This window comes from Bombina bombina, chromosome 7 (assembly GCF_027579735.1).
Source record: "Bombina bombina isolate aBomBom1 chromosome 7, aBomBom1.pri, whole genome shotgun sequence".
NCBI classification, from domain to species: Eukaryota; Metazoa; Chordata; class Amphibia; order Anura; family Bombinatoridae; genus Bombina; species Bombina bombina.
Window position 1 is genome coordinate 207,731,396 of NC_069505.1, and position 19,931 is coordinate 207,751,326.

General features: G+C 36.9%; 1 protein-coding gene across 1 annotated transcript in view; it reads left to right on the top strand.

The window, feature by feature from the left end:
• Positions 1–19,931, top strand: part of IRAG1 (inositol 1,4,5-triphosphate receptor associated 1) — a 306,114-nt gene that overhangs the window by 190,622 nt on the left and 95,561 nt on the right. The window lies entirely within an intron of this gene.

A 19,931-nucleotide genomic window follows, 5' to 3' on the forward strand; every position in this document is an offset into this window, starting at 1 on the left:
GGGTTTTTTTCAATGAGACATTCTTTGAATTCATTTGTAATAATACCATTTTTTGACTGCTGCATTGGTGATGTGTTCTATTTCTTTCCCTATTTGAATTGTGGGATCTCTAATCAAGGCTTCATATACTGTGGTGTCATTGAGTTGCCTCTGTATCTCTTTCACATAATCAATTTTATTTAATAGCACCACTGCTCCGCCCTTATCCGCTTCCTTTATTATGATTTCATTGTTATTTTTTAGCTTGTTAATGGTATCTTGTTGCTTCCTATCAATGTGCACTAGTTCTCTATTTTTGTTTCTCTTTAAAAGATTTTTTACTTCTTTTTGGACTAATTTTGCAAATGTAGCTACACTATGTTGTGTTGGTGGGTTGAATTTACTTTTGCCTTTAATACCAAATGTTTTAGGATCATTAAACTTAATGTCCTTTTTCTTAGCATCAGTCTTGCTTGTTACTGGTGTCTCTGTCATGCCTTTTAGTGTGGAGAAATGAACCTTAAGTTTCAATTTCCTAAAAAATCTCTCTAAGTCTTGTTCTATGATGAATTCATCATGTGTGTTAGGTAGGCAGTATGATAAACCTTTATTCAATATCATATATTCTGTTTCTGATAAGGTGTAATTAGAGATGTTGTTGTCTAAATCATCTTCTTTATTTTCTGTATTACAATGTAATTCAGTATTTTTGCTTACAAAGGTATTAGAATTAGTGTGTATTTCATTGGATTGAAAATGGTTAGTTTTATGTGTAGTATTTGTTGTTGTTTTTCTTTCTCTTGAACTCAAATTGGTGGTGTTTTCTTTATTTAAAGTGCTAGTGTAATTCACTAAAGTGCTATTCGTTTCTAAAGTGCATGTGTTTGTGGCACTGTTTCTTTTGTAAATATCTTCATAAATCATCATGGTGTCCAATTGTAAAGTGCATAAGTGTTCAATATTTAAAGTGCTTCCTTTTACCATATTAATACTATCGTTGACTGAAGTGTTATTTAATTCTAAAGTGCATGTGTTTTCTACTTCATTACTTCCCAAGGTGCTATAGTTTGCAGGTACTCATTTCATTACTTTCCAAAGTGCTATGGTTTGCAATACTTATTTCATTATTAACATTCAAGAGGGAATTTTGCATTTTGGTGCCCTTGTTACTACTACTAGTTTTTAAAGTTGTACAATACTGTGAATCTTTAATTACATTGTCCATTTCGCTATTTTGTCCATCATCTCTCTGGTGAATTGTACCTTTTTGAAAGTCTATGCACAGTCTGTTTAAGTACATTTACTTTACCCAGATTTGCTGCTTCATCTTGTGTCCTGTTGGTACTGTGTTCTATTTGCTGTTTGTCGATAGGTAACGAAAAAAAGTCTTAGATTTTCGGATCCCGTTTCTCCACCTTTATTATGCTGTCTTGTAAGTTTTTCCTGCTCTTTCTCTTCGTCCTCTTTCTCTAATGTGTTGTATGGCTCCGCTCCGCTCAATAGTGGTATTGCCCCCGCTGGTATCCTCCCGTTCGTCGGGCTCTCTGGCGCTCTGGTTGTGACGTCGAATGACGTGCGCCTCTTCCGATGCTTCCGATGCTTGCGCCTTACACCTTATCAGAAACAGAATATATGATATTGAATAAAGGTTTATCATACTGCCTACCTAACACACATGATGAATTCATCATAGAACAAGACTTAGAGAGATTTTTTAGGAAATTGAAACTTAAGGTTCATTTCTCCACACTAAAAGGCATGACAGAGACACCAGTAACAAGCAAGACTGATGCTAAGAAAAAAGGACATTAAGTTTAATGATCCTAAAAACATTTGGTATTAAAGGCAAAAGTAAATTCAACCCACCAACACAACATAGTGTAGCTACATTTGCAAAATTAGTCCAAAAAGAAGTAAAAAATCTTTTAAAGAGAAACAAAAAAGATGAGAACTAGTGCACATTGATAGGAAAGCAACAAGATACCATTAACAAGCTAAAAAATAACAATGAAATCATAATAAAGGAAGCGGATAAGGGCGGAGCAGTGGTGCTATTAAATAAATTGATTATGTGAAAGAGATACAGAGGCAACCTCAATGACACCACAGTATATGAAGCCTTGATTAGAGATCCCACAATTCAAATAGGGAAAGAAATAGAACACATCACCAATGCAGCAGTCAAAAATGGTATTATTACAAATGAATTCAAAGAATGTCTCATTGAAAAAAAACCCAGTAAGACCAGTTATATACATCCTCACCAAAAATACACAAAGATAAATATCAACCACCAGGACGCCCAATAGTGGCAGGAGTTAATTCCATTTTTTCAAAAATTGCAATATTTTTAGACAAAGTATTACAGCCGTATCTATTAGACACTTCTTCATATTTGAAAGACACTAATGACTTTCTTGCTAAATTAAAGACATTGGACAGATTGGAGATAAATGCATATTGTATACATTAGATGTCACTAGCTTATATACATCAATCAAACACACCAGTGGCATTGAAGCAGTAACTAACACATTGAAAACTAACAACAAATATAATGAAGATGAAATACAATTCCTAATAGATCTATTATCCGTCTATTATACCACAATTATTTTTTATTTCAAGACACCTTTTTTTCTACAAAAGCAAGGCACTGCAATGGGCTCCAGTGTAGCCCCAACATATGCCAACATTTTTATGTCCCACATAGAAGAGAAATTCATATATTCACATCCATTATTTTTTTAAAATATGGTGCAGCTTGGTGGAGATTTGTGGATGACATATTTGGCATATGGTGGGGAGACACTGGTAGCCTACTGCAATTTGTTCAACACCTTAACACATCAGTAGCTGGGCTCAAATTTACACTCAATATGGAGGAAACAGGAGTAGCATTCTTAGACACTTTTGTCATATAAAGAACAAGGCTTCTTAAAAACTGACCTTGTATGTGAAACCCACAGATAAAAATAAAGTATTACAATATGACAGTTTCCATTCAAAAAGAACAATAGAAGCAATACTCCCAAGGTCAATTTAAAAGAGTAAAAAGAATAGTGACTGATGAAAGGAGATGTGACATAAGACTAAATGAAATGGCAGATAAATTCAAAAGTAGAGGGTATCCAGAAGATCTAATTACAAAAACAGTTGGAATACTTCAAAAATAAAGAAACTGATAACACTAAAAACAATAACAAAAGAAAACAGAATGATATTTTGTTACCCAATACAACTCCCTAGGAACAAAAATATCACATATCATAAATAGACACTGGCACATACTGAGAGACTGTAATCCCCAAGTGGAGGACTTCAAACATATTCCTATGGTAGCTTATAAGAAAACCAAAAATTTGAGAGATGAATTAGTAAGGGCAGATATAGGTAGTAATAGGAAGACTTTACAAACAAACAATGGGATCTGATAATAGAGGGTGTTATCCCTGCCTTCATTGCAGTCACTGTAGTTCAATTCATAAAAGGGAAAGATTTTTTTTCAACCCCATTAAGGGAACCAAATACCCTATAAAGAAATATCTAACATGTAGAAGTACATATGCTATTTATCTCATCAAATGTCCGATGTGCCAGGATTTATATAGGAGAAGAACGAGTAGGGAAGTAAGAACAAGAATCACAGAACATAAATCTAACATTAGAAACAAAAATATGGAGGCTCCTTGTTTCCTGTCACTTCCTCTCCAGGGTCACAACATCAGTCAACTTAGATTTCAAGTCATTGAACAAGTTGACAGACCCAGGAGGGGAGGTGACAGAGACCAGATGCTTAAAAGAAGGGAGATGTTTTGGATAAACAGATTAAACACAATGATACCTGAAGGCTTAAATAAAGATTTTGAATGGTCATTATTTTTTGACTATGATAGCATATACCTGTAGCAGCATGTTTGATTCTGATACTATAATGTGTATAGGTTTTAATTATATGTATATAAATTTGGTTTTAAATTTCCATGTGACAAACATATATAAGTAATGAGAGAAACCAACTTAAAATATAAGAATTAATAGTAAATTCCTTTAGATAATTTGTCACATGTAATTTTAAATTTTAACCACAAGATGGCACTATTGTGCAATCTGATAAAAATTGGACAGGGTATAAAAGACACACCTGTATACTATTCAGTAGACATGATTAAGAACCTGGCATAGGTTTGAAACGTTGTTGTTGATATGATGGACCCTGCAAGAAACGAATAAAGGTCTTTTTAAAGGTTTAACTGGTGGCTGGAAAAATACTTTTTTCTTGGATATATATTGGGGTCTGGCTAACCCTTTTCCCGTGCCCCAAAAAGGAATAATAGGGGTGCTGTCTTTCACTATCATATTCACAAGTCTAACAGACAAGAGACATTTGAAATTGGTTTGCAGCATGCTCGGCACCCTTCAGTCTCAGTCGTTCCCTTCAGCGGCTATGTGCATGGAAGTTTTAGGCCTCATGACTGCAAGCACGGACGCGATTCCTTTTGCTCGTTTTCACGAGGCCTCTCAGCTTTTGCATGCTGAATCAATGGTGCCGGGATTATACAAAGATATCACAATTAATATCCTTAAATCCCAATGTTCGACACTCTCTGACGTGGTGGTTACAATCACCAGCTTTTAGTTCAAGGGGCCTCTTTTGTTCGGCCAACCTGGACTGTGATCACAACAGATGCGTGTTTTTCAGGTTGGGGAGCTGTCTGGGGATCTCTAACAGCAACAAGGGGTTTGGAAATCTCAAGAAGCGAGATTACCAATCAATATTTAGAACTCAGAGCTCTTCAGTTTTGGCCTCTGTTGAAGTAAGAACCGTTCATTTGTTTTCAGACAGACAATATCACAACTGTTGGCATATGTCAATCATCAGGGTGGGACCTCACAGTCCCCAAGCTATGAAAGAAGTATCTCGATACTTGTTTGGGCGGAATCCAGCTCCTGTCTAATTTCTGCAGTTCATATCCCAGGTGTAGACAATTGGGAGGCAGATTATCTCAGCCCGTCAGACATTTACATCCAGGGGAGTGGTCTCTCCATCTGGATGTGTTTTCTCAGATTGTTTAGATGTGGGGTCTTCCCAGAAATAGATCTGATGGCTTCTCATCTAAACCAAGAAACTTCCCAGATACATGTCCCAGGTCCAGGGATTCTCAGGTGGAAGCAGTAGATGCACCTGGACACTTCCTTGGTGTTGTCAACCTGCTTATATGCTTCCCTCCGCCTCTAGTTCTTCTTCCAAGAGTGATCTCCAAGATCATCATGGAACAATCATTTGTGTTGCTGGTGGCTCCAGCGTGGCCCCACAGGTTTTGATATGCGGATCTTGTTCGGATGTCCAGTTGCCAGCCTTGGCCACTTCCGTTAAGGCCGGACCTTACTGTCTCAAGGTCCGTTTTTTCATCAGGATCTCAAATCATTAAATTTGAAGGTTTGGAAATTGAACGCTTAGTACTAAGTCATAGAAGTTTCTCTGACTCAGTAATTAATACTATGTTACAAGCTCGTAAATCTGTCTCTAGGAAGATTTATTATCGAGTTTGGAAGACTTACATTTCATGGTGTTCTTCTCATAAATTCTCTTGGCATTCTTTTAGAATTCCTAGAATTTTGCAGTTTCTCCATGATGGTTTGGATAGGGGTTTGTCTGCAAGTTCTTGAAGGGACAAAATCTCTGCTCTTTCTGTTTTATTCACAGAAAAGATTGCTAATCTTCTGATATTCAACTGTTTTGTACAGGCTTTAGTTCGTATTAGGGCCCTGTCATTAAATAAATTTCTCCTCCTTGGAGTCTTAATTTGGTTTTGAAGGCATTACAGGCTCCTCCTTTTGAGGCCTATGCATTCTTTGGATATTAAACTAACTTTCTTGGAAAGTGTTGTTCCTATTGGCTATCTCTTCTGCTAGAAGAGTTTTTAAGCTATCTGCTCTTTCTTGTGAATCTCCTTTTCTGATTTTTCATCAGGATAAGGCGGTTTTGCGGTCTTCAATTTGAATTTTTACCTAAGGTAGAGAAATTGTTGTCCCTTCCTTGTGTCCTAATCCTAAGAATTCTTTGGAAAGATCCTTACATTCTTTGGATGTGGTGAGAGCTTTGAAATATTAAGTATTATGTTGAAGCTACTTAAAGATTTCAGGAAGACTTCTAGTACTATTTTTTATATTTTCTGGTCCTAGGAAAGGTCAGAAGGCCTCTGCTATTTCCTTGGCCCTCTTGGTTAAAGCTTTTGATTCATCAAGCTTATTTGGGAGTCGGGTCACGCCCCACCTCAGAGAATTACAGCTCATTCTACTAGATCAGTCTCCACTTCGTGGGCTTTTAAGAATGAAAGCTTCCGTTGATCAGATTTGCAAAGCAGCGACTTGGTCCTCTTTGCATACATTTACTAAATTTCTACCGTTTTGATGTATTTGCATTCTTCTTGAAGCAGTTTTTGGTAGAAAAGTTCTTCAGGCAGCTGTTTCAGTTTGATTCTTCTGCTGATGTTTTAAGTTTTTATTTTCTTCATGAGAATAACTTATATTTGTGGGTTGTGGATTATGTTTTCCAGCATTTGGCTGTTGTTTATTTTTATCCCTCCCTCTCTAGTGACTCTTGCGTGGAGTTCCACATCTTGGGTATTTCTATCCCATATGTCACTAGCTCATGGACTCTTGCCAATTACATGAAAGAAAACATAACTTACCTGATAAATTCAATTCTTTCATATTGGCAAGAGTCCATGAGGCCCACCCTTTTTATGGTGGTTATGATTTTTTTATATAAAGCACAATTATTCCAAATTCCTTTGTTGATGCTTTTTACTCCTTTCTTTATCACCCCACTACTTGGCTATTCATTAAAACTGAATTGTGGGTGTGGTGAGGGGTGTATTTATAGGCATTTTGAGGTTTGGGAAACTTTGCCCCTCCTGGTAGGATTGTATATCCCATACGTCACTAGCTCATGGACTCTTGCCAATATGAAAGAAATGAATTTATCTGGTAAGTTCTTACATAAATTATATTTTCAAATAGCCCCCTATTTGAAAAATTATATTTTATTTTTACCCCCAAAAATTGATATCCAGACATTTGTTTAAAGGGAAAAAATAAAGATTGTGTATTGTATTTTTTTTTCAGCCACACGTGCTGTAGAGAGCCCTATACCTGTCACAGTCAGTGATCACTGCACTAGGCGTCACTCCCAGCTCCTTCCTATAGAGGCTTAATCGCACAGGCTGAACTGTGCAACTTGGACTTCAGCCTGTGCTCTGCCTCTGTCTGATACGCTGCTCCAGACCACGACGCATACGTCATTGCTCCTCCCCCTCAACAGCGTGAAAATCTCATTGTGGAGATAGCCGTTGAGCAGAGAGGAGCTATCTTGAGAGCATAGCATATTGCAAATAGGAGTGCTTATGTTTTATGGTTTTTACATTTAATCTTTTATTTTGACAACCCTGGAATACGTCTATAACAGATTAGTAGTGGGTCTGTTCTTCTGGCCTGTGTGAGACAAGTTGTCTGTAGTCGTCTGTGCTGTGAGTTATTAGCTTATTATCACGATCAGCTGTTCTCAGTACTACAGCATTCCATTGTAAACAGCATTTGATTTATTTCTATTCCACACACAGCACCTAGTAACCCGCGCGTGATACACGCTAAGCGCGGGGTGTTTCAAACTCTGGATTACGGACATTGCAACTGCCGGGTCTTTCTTTTTTCCAAATCTCCACACACCGGAACTGTGAGTTTCAATTTAGAAACAGAAGCCGTTACTCTGGAGGAAGAGGGGTGAGTGAGATTGCTCCTATTATCTCCTGAAGGCGAGCAGTGGTTTCTACTAACAGTAGGTGCTTACTTTAAGAGAACTCTGATCCGGTGGGTTGTTTTTACTTTGTCTTTAAAGGACACAATCATTTTACTTTGAAGTAACTATTAGGAGGATTGAACACTATTCTCATACAGCTTAATATCTGTTACAATGTGGCCACAGTAACACAATAACCTTGATAGGATTTGTCTATAGATATGGATTTTAACGTTCTTGGACTCTCAATATCCAGTTGACAGACCAGACTCATCTGGTTTTACAAGGGCACACTCACCCATTGATGGTAAGGAATGTAAAGAGGTGATGCCACAGACTAATATTAATTAAAGTCCTGAGCAAGCAGGTATACCTGATGGCAGTCAAGCACAGTGCATGCCAGCAAGTGGTGAGAAGAGCCCAGTAAGGATACAAAATAAGCGGGTGCTACCAGGTTTAGTTAAAAATTAGGCAAATTTATTAAAAAAGTATTAAAATATTCCAGTAAAGACTTGGGGGCATATTTATCAAGCTCCGTATGGAGCTTGATGCCCCGTGTTTCTGACGAGCCTTTAGGCCCACCGGAAACACAAGTTAGGATGCAGCGGTCTAAAGACTGCTGCTCCATAACCTGTCCGCCTGCTCTGAGGCGGCAGACAGAAATCGACAGAAATCAACCCAATCGAATACGATTGGGTTGATTGACACCCCCTGTGCAATGATAATGCCGAGAACAAATGCTGTCGGCATTTATCAATGTGCAGCAGACATGATCCATAATATCGGATCATGTCCGCTCGCACAATGATAATTCGGCCCCTTGGTCTGACCAGTTTCAGCTACTTAAGCGTGCCATAATCATAGACCATAGTAAGCTACTACCGGTCCAGAGCTTAAATAGCTCATTGTTACCATGGAGCACATACACAAATCAATTAACTCTTCAGTGATCTATTATACATTCTGTGTCTCTCTAAAATACAGCGGTTTCACAATAAGACTTCATAACTTTTACAGATCGAGAACTTTTACACGCAGAGTATTCCACGTTTCATCAATTTACATCTATTTATAGGAGAATCAAATGTGTGCCGTGTAATACACTTACAATTTAGTAATTACATTATTCAGTACAGTGTAAACCACTCCAAAACCACTTCAATGTTGTTTCTGAATACATTTATACTTTTTCCAAAAATTCATCCCATTTTTATTCTGATATACACATTGCCTTTCTTGTACTAGCATAGATCATAAGTTACATATTGCTGCACTTCCAAAATAAGGGATACACCAAATACAATAAACGCAATTGTATAAATTCAAATGACACATTTCTAGCATTTTTTCATGTCTAGTTTGCAGATATCAGCACAAGTGACCATTCAAAAGTTTCTTTATATATGTAACGGTTGCCAATACTGGTCAAAGAATTTTAATAAGGGCTTAGATACGTTAAATAATGTTGCTCTTAGATATTAAACATAAAAAACTAAAGATTAAAGGGCCAACTACTTCTTTTGATTTTACACTCAAAGGGACTATTCATAGTATAGCACAGATATACACAGTACACCTAACAAATTTTAATTTTCTGTCCTCTATTACCAGTAGTTGATTACATCAAACTCCGAGTTGTAGCCTCTAGGTATTTGTCTTTAATTTGAATATCCAATATACCTCCTGTCTTCTTAGAATATTCAATCTTTTATCTCCTCTGGGTGGTTTATTAACCACTTCTATTGCATTCCATTTAAATGTTTTCAAATTTTGGTTATGTTCCTCAATAAAGTGCTTTGCTAGTGCTGAACATGCATTTTTAGTTTCAATATAAGTCATGCACTCTTAAATACGGGTTCTTACATCCCTTGTGGTCATTCCTACCTACTGTCCAGTATGCTCAGTGCACAGAGTCTAACTGGTGACAAATTCTGATGAACAATTAATACAGCCTTTCACATTAAACTCTTCATTTGTTATATGTGACTTAAATGTTTTGGTAATGTTACTATAGCCACAGGCACAACAACGTCTGCTGCCACATCTATATGTGCCATAAGTGGATAACCATGAACTACCCGTATGTGGTTTGTCCTTTAACATACTTGGTGATAAAGTATTCCCCAGTGTTTTACCTCTAGAGAATACAAACTTACAGCCTCTATCAATAGTTTGCTTTAATGCTATATCTCCATATACTATCAGAAGATATTTCTTAATAATTTTACATATTTCAGAATATTGATTAGAATATTGTTTAGAGTCACAAAAATGGGTCTCTTATCACTTCCTCTTTTGGACTGAGCAGAGCTTTCCCATCTAGTGTATCAACTCCCTTACCAATTTATTCAATCTGCTTTCTAGTATACCCCCTATTTACCATTCTTTTAATAAGCGCTTGTTTGGCTTTACAATAATCGCTTTGTTCAGAACCATTCCATCTCACTCTCATGAGTTTACCTTTTATAATGCCCTTTACCACGTTTCAAATTATTGCTGGAAGCATACAGTAATGCATTCCCTGCTATTGGTTTTCGATAAAGATCTGTTATTATTTTTTTCCTTACATTATCTCCATTTAGTTCAAGAACCAACTAGTTTATGGTTTGTTTATTCAATTCATAAGTAAACTGTATGCCACTATTGTTTCTGATAAACGCTAAATACCGCTGCTCCTTAAAGGGGCATGAAACCCAAATTTTTTCTTTCATGATTTAGAAAGAGCATACAATTATAAACAACTTTCTAATTTACTTCTATTATCTACTTTGCTTCATTCTCTTGATATTCTTTGCTGAAAAGCATATCTAGATATGCTTAGTAGCTGCTGATTGGTAGCTGCACATAGATGCCTCCTGTGATTGGTTCACCGTGTGTATTGCTATTTCTTAATTAAAGTATATCTAAATAATGAAGCAAATTAGGTAATAGAAGTAAATTGGAATGTTGTTTAAAGTTGTATTCTCTACCTTAATCATGAAAGAAAATGTTTGGGTATAGTGTCCCTTTAACTCATACGCCTCCTCTTAACTCATACGCCTCCAATCTGCTAGAGGCAGATTGGCTGCAATGCTGCAGGGGGCGGAATTGAACAAGCAATTCACTAGAACTGCTTGTGCAATGTTAAATGCTGACAGCGTATGCTGTCAGCATTCAGCAATGTCTGGCGGACATGATCCGCTACAGCTAAAATAATAAATTGATAAATTGGCCCCATCGTCTTTATGTTGTCTATGACCCACTTTTTTAGTTTTATTTGTGCTGAGATAAACAATAAATTTTGTTGACAAACAATATATAGCTCTTAATTGGAAGAGTATTACTGAGATATAGTGACACAGACATGTCATAATAAGGTCTGTTATAATTCATGGGATTTAGTATATATTGACGCAAAGGCTTCATAACAAGTTCTGATAACATTAATGGGTTTAAGTAAAAATTTAAACCATAAAAAGTACAGTTATTAGGATGAGTTTTTAGTTATTAGGATTAGTTTTTGAAATACTGATTTTCCCTTTTGTGGACAAAAAATAGTATAACACATGTGACTGGTTCAACATATATAAATTTACATTCTCAACAACCTGTAAAGGTGTCTTCAGTAAGATCCAGTAATAATTATAATCAGCCTATTTAAGAAACAATCGGCTAGATTACGAGTCTTGCGTTAGCCTTAAAAAGCAGTGTTGAGGGGTCCCAACGCTGCTTTTTAACGCCCACTGGTATTACGAGTCAGGCAGGAAAGGGTCTACCGGTCACTTTTTTTCCGCGATTTTAGCATACCGCACATCCCCTTACGTCAATTGCGTATCCTATCTTTTTAATGGGATTTGCCTAACGCCGATATTACGATTGACTAAAAAAGTGAGCGGTAGACCCTCTCCTGTCAAGACTTCTACCGCATTTAAAAGTCAGTAGTTAAGAGTTTTATGGGCTAACGCCGGAACATAAAGCTCTTAACTAAAGTGCTAAAAGTACACTAACACCCATAAACTACCTATTAACCCCTAAACTAAGGGATACACCAAATACAATAAACGCAATTGTATAAATTCAAATGACACATTTCTAGCATTTTTTCATGTCTAGTTTGCAGATATCAGCACAAGTGACCATTCAAAAGTTTCTTTATATATGTAACGGTTGCCAATACTGGTCAAAGAATTTTAATAAGGGCTTAGATACGTTAAATAATGTTGCTCTTAGATATTAAACATAAAAAACTAAAGATTAAAGGGCTAACTACTTCTTTTGATTTTACACTCAAAGGGACTATTCATAGTATAGCACAGATATACACAGTACACCTAACAAATTTTAATTTTCTGTCCTCTATTACCAGTAGTTGATTACATCAAACTCCGAGTTGTAGCCTCTAGGTATTTGTCTTTAATTTGAATATCCAATATACCTCCTGTCTTCTTAGAATATTCAATCTTTTATCTCCTCTGGGTGGTTTATTAACCACTTCTATTGCATTCCATTTAAATGTTTTCAAATTTTGGTTATGTTCCTCAATAAAGTGCTTTGCTAGTGCTGAACATGCATTTTTAGTTTCAATATAAGTCATGCACTCTTAAATACGGGTTCTTACATCCCTTGTGGTCATTCCTACCTACTGTCCAGTATGCTCAGTGCACAGAGTCTAACTGGTGACAAATTCTGATGAACAATTAATACAGCCTTTCACATTAAACTCTTCATTTGTTATATGTGACTTAAATGTTTTGGTAATGTTACTATAGCCACAGGCACAACAACGTCTGCTGCCACATCTATATGTGCCATAAGTGGATAACCATGAACTACCCGTATGTGGTTTGTCCTTTAACATACTTGGTGATAAAGTATTCCCCAGTGTTTTACCTCTAGAGAATACAAACTTACAGCCTCTATCAATAGTTTGCTTTAATGCTATATCTCCATATACTATCAGAAGATATTTCTTAATAATTTTACATATTTCAGAATATTGATTAGAATATTGTTTAGAGTCACAAAAATGGGTCTCTTATCACTTCCTCTTTTGGACTGAGCAGAGCTTTCCCATCTAGTGTATCAACTCCCTTACCAATTTATTCAATCTGCTTTCTAGTATACCCCCTATTTACCATTCTTTTAATAAGCGCTTGTTTGGCTTTACAATAATCGCTTTGTTCAGAACCATTCCATCTCACTCTCATGAGTTTACCTTTTATAATGCCCTTTACCACGTTTCAAATTATTGCTGGAAGCATACAGTAATGCATTCCCTGCTATTGGTTTTCGATAAAGATCTGTTATTATTTTTTTCCTTACATTATCTCCATTTAGTTCAAGAACCAACTAGTTTATGGTTTGTTTATTCAATTCATAAGTAAACTGTATGCCACTATTGTTTCTGATAAACGCTAAATACCGCTGCTCCTTAAAGGGGCATGAAACCCAAATTTTTTCTTTCATGATTTAGAAAGAGCATACAATTATAAACAACTTTCTAATTTACTTCTATTATCTACTTTGCTTCATTCTCTTGATATTCTTTGCTGAAAAGCATATCTAGATATGCTTAGTAGCTGCTGATTGGTAGCTGCACATAGATGCCTCCTGTGATTGGTTCACCGTGTGTATTGCTATTTCTTAATTAAAGTATATCTAAATAATGAAGCAAATTAGGTAATAGAAGTAAATTGGAATGTTGTTTAAAGTTGTATTCTCTACCTTAATCATGAAAGAAAATGTTTGGGTATAGTGTCCCTTTAACTCATACGCCTCCTCTTAACTCATACGCCTCCAATCTGCTAGAGGCAGATTGGCTGCAATGCTGCAGGGGGCGGAATTGAACAAGCAATTCACTAGAACTGCTTGTGCAATGTTAAATGCTGACAGCGTATGCTGTCAGCATTCAGCAATGTCTGGCGGACATGATCCGCTACAGCTAAAATAATAAATTGATAAATTGGCCCCATCGTCTTTATGTTGTCTATGACCCACTTTTTTAGTTTTATTTGTGCTGAGATAAACAATAAATTTTGTTGACAAACAATATATAGCTCTTAATTGGAAGAGTATTACTGAGATATAGTGACACAGACATGTCATAATAAGGTCTGTTATAATTCATGGGATTTAGTATATATTGACGCAAAGGCTTCATAACAAGTTCTGATAACATTAATGGGTTTAAGTAAAAATTTAAACCATAAAAAGTACAGTTATTAGGATGAGTTTTTAGTTATTAGGATTAGTTTTTGAAATACTGATTTTCCCTTTTGTGGACAAAAAATAGTATAACACATGTTACTGGTTCAACATATATAAATTTACATTCTCAACAACCTGTAAAGGTGTCTTCAGTAAGATCCAGTAATAATTATAATCAGCCTATTTAAGAAACAATCGGCTAGATTACGAGTCTTGCGTTAGCCTTAAAAAGCAGTGTTGAGGGGTCCCAACGCTGCTTTTTAACGCCCACTGGTATTACGAGTCAGGCAGGAAAGGGTCTACCGGTCACTTTTTTTCCGCGATTTTAGCATACCGCACATCCCCTTACGTCAATTGCGTATCCTATCTTTTTAATGGGATTTGCCTAACGCCGATATTACGATTGACTAAAAAAGTGAGCGGTAGACCCTCTCCTGTCAAGACTTCTACCGCATTTAAAAGTCAGTAGTTAAGAGTTTTATGGGCTAACGCCGGAACATAAAGCTCTTAACTAAAGTGCTAAAAGTACACTAACACCCATAAACTACCTATTAACCCCTAAACCGAGCCCCCGCCCACATCGGAAACACTTAAATAAAATGTTTAGCTCCTAATCTGCCAACCGGACATCGCCGCCACTTTAATAAATGTATTAACCCCTAAACCGCCGCACTCCCACCTCGCAAACACTAGTTAAATTTTATTAACCCCTAATCTGCCATCCCTAACATCGCCGACACCTACCTACATTTATTAACCCCTAATCTTCCAACCCCAACGTCGCTGCTACTATATTAAATTTATTAACCCCTAAACCTGTCTAAACCTAAGTCTAACCCCCCTAAATTAAATATAATTTAAATTAAACTAAATAAATTTACCATAATTAAATAAATTAATCCTATTTTTTAAAAAAAAAGAATTACAAGAATTTTAAACTAATTAAACCTAATCTAATCCCCCTAATAAAATAAAAAAGCCCCCCAAAATAATAAAATTCCCTACCCTATACTAAATTACAAATAGCCCTTAAAAGGGCTTTTTGCGGGGCATTGGCCCAAAGTAATCAGCTCTTTCACCAGTAAAAAAAATACAATACCCCCCCAACATTAAAACCCACCACCCACACACCCAACCCTACTCTAAAACCCACCAATCCCCCCTTAAAAAAAACTAACACTACCCCCTTGAAGATCACCCTACCTTGAGCCGTCTTCACCCAGCCGGGCACAAGTGGTCCTCCAGAGGGTCCGAAGTCTTCATCCTATCCGGCCAGAAGAGGACATCCAGACTGGCAGAAGGCTTCATCCAGGCGGCATCTTCTATCTTCATCCTTCCTGAGCGGAACGGGTCCATCTTGAAGACATCCGACACGGAGCATCCTCTTCATCTGAAAGCCGACGACTGAATGACTGGTCCTTTAAGTGACGTCATCCAAGATGGCGTCCCTTGAATTCCGATTGGGTGATTGAATCCTATCAGCCAATCGGAATTAAGGTAGGAAAAATCCTATTGGCTGATGCAATCAGCCAATAGGATTGAGCTTGCATTCTATTGGCTGTTCCAATCAGCCAATAGAATACGAGGTCAATCCTATTGGCTGATTGCATTAGCCAATAGGATTTTTCCTACCTTAATTCTGATTGAGGGGTGTTAGGGTTAGGGTTAGACTTAGGTTTAGGGGTTAATAAATTTATTATAGTGGCGGCAACGTTGGGAGGGCAGGTTAGGGATTAATAACTATAATGTAGGTGTCGGCGATGTTGGGGGCAGTAGATTAGGGGTTCATAAGTATAATGTAGGTGGCGGTGGTGTCCGGAGTGGCATATTAGGGGTTAATAATATAATGTAGGTGTCAGCGATAGCGGGGGTAGCAGATTAGGGGTTAATAAGTATAAGATTAGGGGTGTTTAGACTCGGGGTTCATATTAGGGTGTTAGGTGCAGACATAAAATTCCTTTCACCATAGGAAACAATGGGGCTGCGTTAGGAGCTGAACGCTGCTTTTTTGCAGGTGTTAGGTTTTTTTTCAGCCAGCTCAGCCCCATTGTTTCCTATGGGGAAATCATGCATGAGGGCGTTTTGCCAGCTTACTGCTACCGTAAGCAACGCTGGTATTGAGGTGAGATGTGGAGCTAAATTTTGCTCAACGCTCACTTTTCTGAGGCTAACGCCGGCTTGCAGAAAACCTGTAATACCAGCGTTGTCTTAAGTGAGCGGTAAGAAAAAAGGAGCGTTAGCACCGCACACCATTACCGACAAAAACTCGTAATCTCGCCGAAAGTGTTTAACTGTGTATTTACTGAAAATATTTCACATTACAATGTTCTTCACATAGGGTAATATGTTCTATGTATTTTTAAATAGATATTCATATTTATATCTGTATATATCTATACCTATATGTAATCATCTATATATACATAGGTATAAATATGAATTTGTACAAAATACCATCAGATATATCACAAATTTGTATGAACTATAATATACGCCACGGTGTAAACCGCGAGTGGAGTTGAAACAATTTATTAAAACAAAGATGTATAAAATGTTTCTCAGCCTAAAAAAAAACTATTGCTGATTCATAAGGAGTTCAACAGGTGTTTCCTAGCTAACAAAGGGCTAGATTACAAGCGGTGCGGTAAAATGCATTTTCGTGATCACAAAAACTTTGCTAGAGTTAAGCTTTTTGCGCTACTCGGTTTGCGCTCGTATTACAAGTTAAAAAAATATTTTGCGCAAGCGGTTAGCCGACTAGCGCAAAAATCCTAACTAAGATTATCGCGTACATGTGCATGTATAAAAAGTAGAAAAAAAAACACATTTTTGCATTCCTCATAAAAGTCAATGGAGAAAAAAAAATTGTTGAAAAAAAAACCCACTGTGAAAACAACAGCATATTCATATTAGCAAATTAGCAAATGTGAAATTATTACAGTAAATACATAGTTAAAATCTTTATTAAATATGAATATTGCATATATATATGTCTATATGTGTGTACATATAGATGTATGTGTATATATGACTGTAAATACATATATAAATACATTAGTATATACAGTCATGGCCAAATATATTGGCACCCCTGCATTTCTTTCAGATAATGCACCACTTCGCCCAGAAAATTGTTGCAATTACAAAAATGTTTAGTCATTCTCATGTTTATTTCTTTTGTTTGTATTGGCATAACACAAAAAGTGGAGAAAAAAAGCCAAATCTGACACATTCCACGCAAAACTCCAAAAATGGACTGGACAAAATTATTGGCACCCTCAATTTAATATTTGGTAGCACACCCCTTAGAAAAGATAACTGAAATCAATTCCTTCTTGTAACCATCAATGAGTTTCTTACACCTCTCTACTGGAATTTTGGACCACTCTTCTTTCGCTAACTGCTCCAGGTCTCTCAGATTGTAAGGGTTCCTTTTTCCCAACTGCTGTTTTGAGATCTCTCCACAGATGCTTTATGGGATTGAGATCTGGGGGTCAATTTATCAAGCTCCGTATGATGCCCCGTGTCTAAAGACCGCTGCTCCATAACCTGTCTACCTGCTCTGAGGCAGCGGACAGAAATCAACCTGATCGAATATGATCAGGCTGATTGACACCTCCTGCTACCGGCCATTTGCCCGCGAATCTGCAAGGGGCGGTATTGCACCAGCAGTTCACAAGAACTGCTGGTTCAATGATACGCTGTCGGCATTTATCGATGTGCGGCGGACATTATGCGCTACATCGTATGATGTCCACTCGCACTATAATAAAGTGACCCTGGACTCATTGCTGGCCAGTTCAGTACTCTTAAGCGCTTTGTCTTAAACCATTTCTAGGTGCTTTTTGGTGTGTGCTTTGGGTCATTGTCCTGCTGTAAGACCCAGGATCTCTGACAGAGACCCAACTTTCTGACACTGGGCCCTACAATGCACCACAGAATTCTTTGGTATTCTTCAGATTTCATAATGCCATGCACAAAGTTAAGACATCCAGTGCCAGAAGCAGCAAAGCAACCCCAAAACATCAGTGAACCTCCACCATGTTTGACTATAGGGACTGTATTCTTTTCTTTAAAAGCCTCATTTCTTTTTCTGAAAACAGTAGAATGATGGGCTTTACCATAAAGATGTAATTTAGGTTCGTCTGTCCACAGCACATTCTCCCAAAAAGGTTTTGGCTTCCTCAGGTAAGTTTTGGCAAACTCCAATCTGGCTTTTTATGTTTCTGTGTCAGCAGTGAGGTCCTCTTGAGTCTCCTCCATAGCGTCCCTTTTCATTCAGATGGCGACATATAGTGTAAGCTGACACATTTGTACCCTGTGCCTGAAGGTCAGCTTGAATTTGTCTCAAAGTTGATAGAGTTTCTTTAGCCACCATTCAAACAATCCTTTGTTGCAATCTGTGATCAATTTTTCTCTTTCGTCCCCGTCCAGGGAGATTAGCTACAGTGTCATGGGCTGTAAACTTCTTGAAAATGTTGCACACAGTAAACACAGGAACATTAAGATCTCTGGAGATGGACTTGTAACCTTGAGATTGTCCATGCTTTTCCACAATTTTTGTTCTCCAATCCTTTGCTGCTCTTTCTCTTCTCCATGCTCAGTTTGGCACACAGAGTCACACAACAGAAAGGTTGAGTAAAATTTTCACCATTTTAACTGGTTGCCGGTGTGATTTCTATATTGTCAGCACCTGTTAATTGAGTACAGGTGAGTTTAATTACAAATTACAGGATCATCACAAACTTGGAATGCAATTATTTCTTACAATTTTGAGAAGGTGCCAACAATTTTGTGTGGAATGTGTCAGATTTGGCTTTTTGTCTCCACTTTTTGTTATACCAATACAAACAAAAGAAATAAACATGAGAATGCCTAAACATTTGTAATTGCAACAATTTTCTGGGCAAAGTGGTGCATTATCTGACAGAAATGCAGGGGTGCCAATATTTTTGGCCATGACTGTATGTACAATCGCAATAATGCTAGCACAGTCGTTTGTGCCTCACTGGTAATCTAGCCCAAAATCTTTCAAGATAGATTGTAAAGTCATATGTGCTGTTGAAATGTTCTTTAGTGTGCAGTGAATTTTTTTTTTTAACGCAGAGGACTAAATAAAAAATAATCAATAACAAATATATTGCTGAATTGTTGCCACTATGTTATAAATTAGTTACAGAACATACAAATTATGGTGCTACAATTCCATGATAAATAATATATATATATATAATATATATATATATATATATATATATATATATATATATATATATATATATATATATATATATATATATATATAAAGAAAATAAATAAGCAATATAGTTGCACAAATCTTTTAAAAATTAATATTATTTATTTAACATGTAAAAATAATTAAATGGTCCTTTTAATATTATTGGAAAAGCACTGATAAAATACTCAACTCTCTATTACATATTCTAGAATGAAATACTAGAATCTATATATTATAAAGTACCCAAGATAAATCACAACTGCTAGCAGGGGGTGTCAATCAACTCGATTGTATACGATCGGGCAGATTGATGTGCGCAGCCTCAGAGGCAGCAGACGAGTTATGGAGCAGCAGTCTTATGACCGCTGCTTCTTAACTGCTGTTTCCGGCGAGCCTAAAGGCTCGCGCGGAAACAGAGGGATCAGGGGCCATTCGGCCCTTGTTAATTCGGCTCCTCCATATCTAATGCATAGTCTCTGCAACACAATGTTTTTATATGCACACTTTCTGAAGCACCAGCTCCTATATATTGAGCATGTGCAGCATTTCACAGAATACATGTACTGTATATACGTTTGGGATTAGCTCATGGCTGTCACATGGAAGTAAGTTTCAAATTTGCGAGAAAAAAAATCTACAACTCATTTAAAATTCAGAGTAGGTGTCATACACATTTTCTTTTTAAAATTAATTTGTTGATTATGCAATTCTTCTGTATTTAAGGGT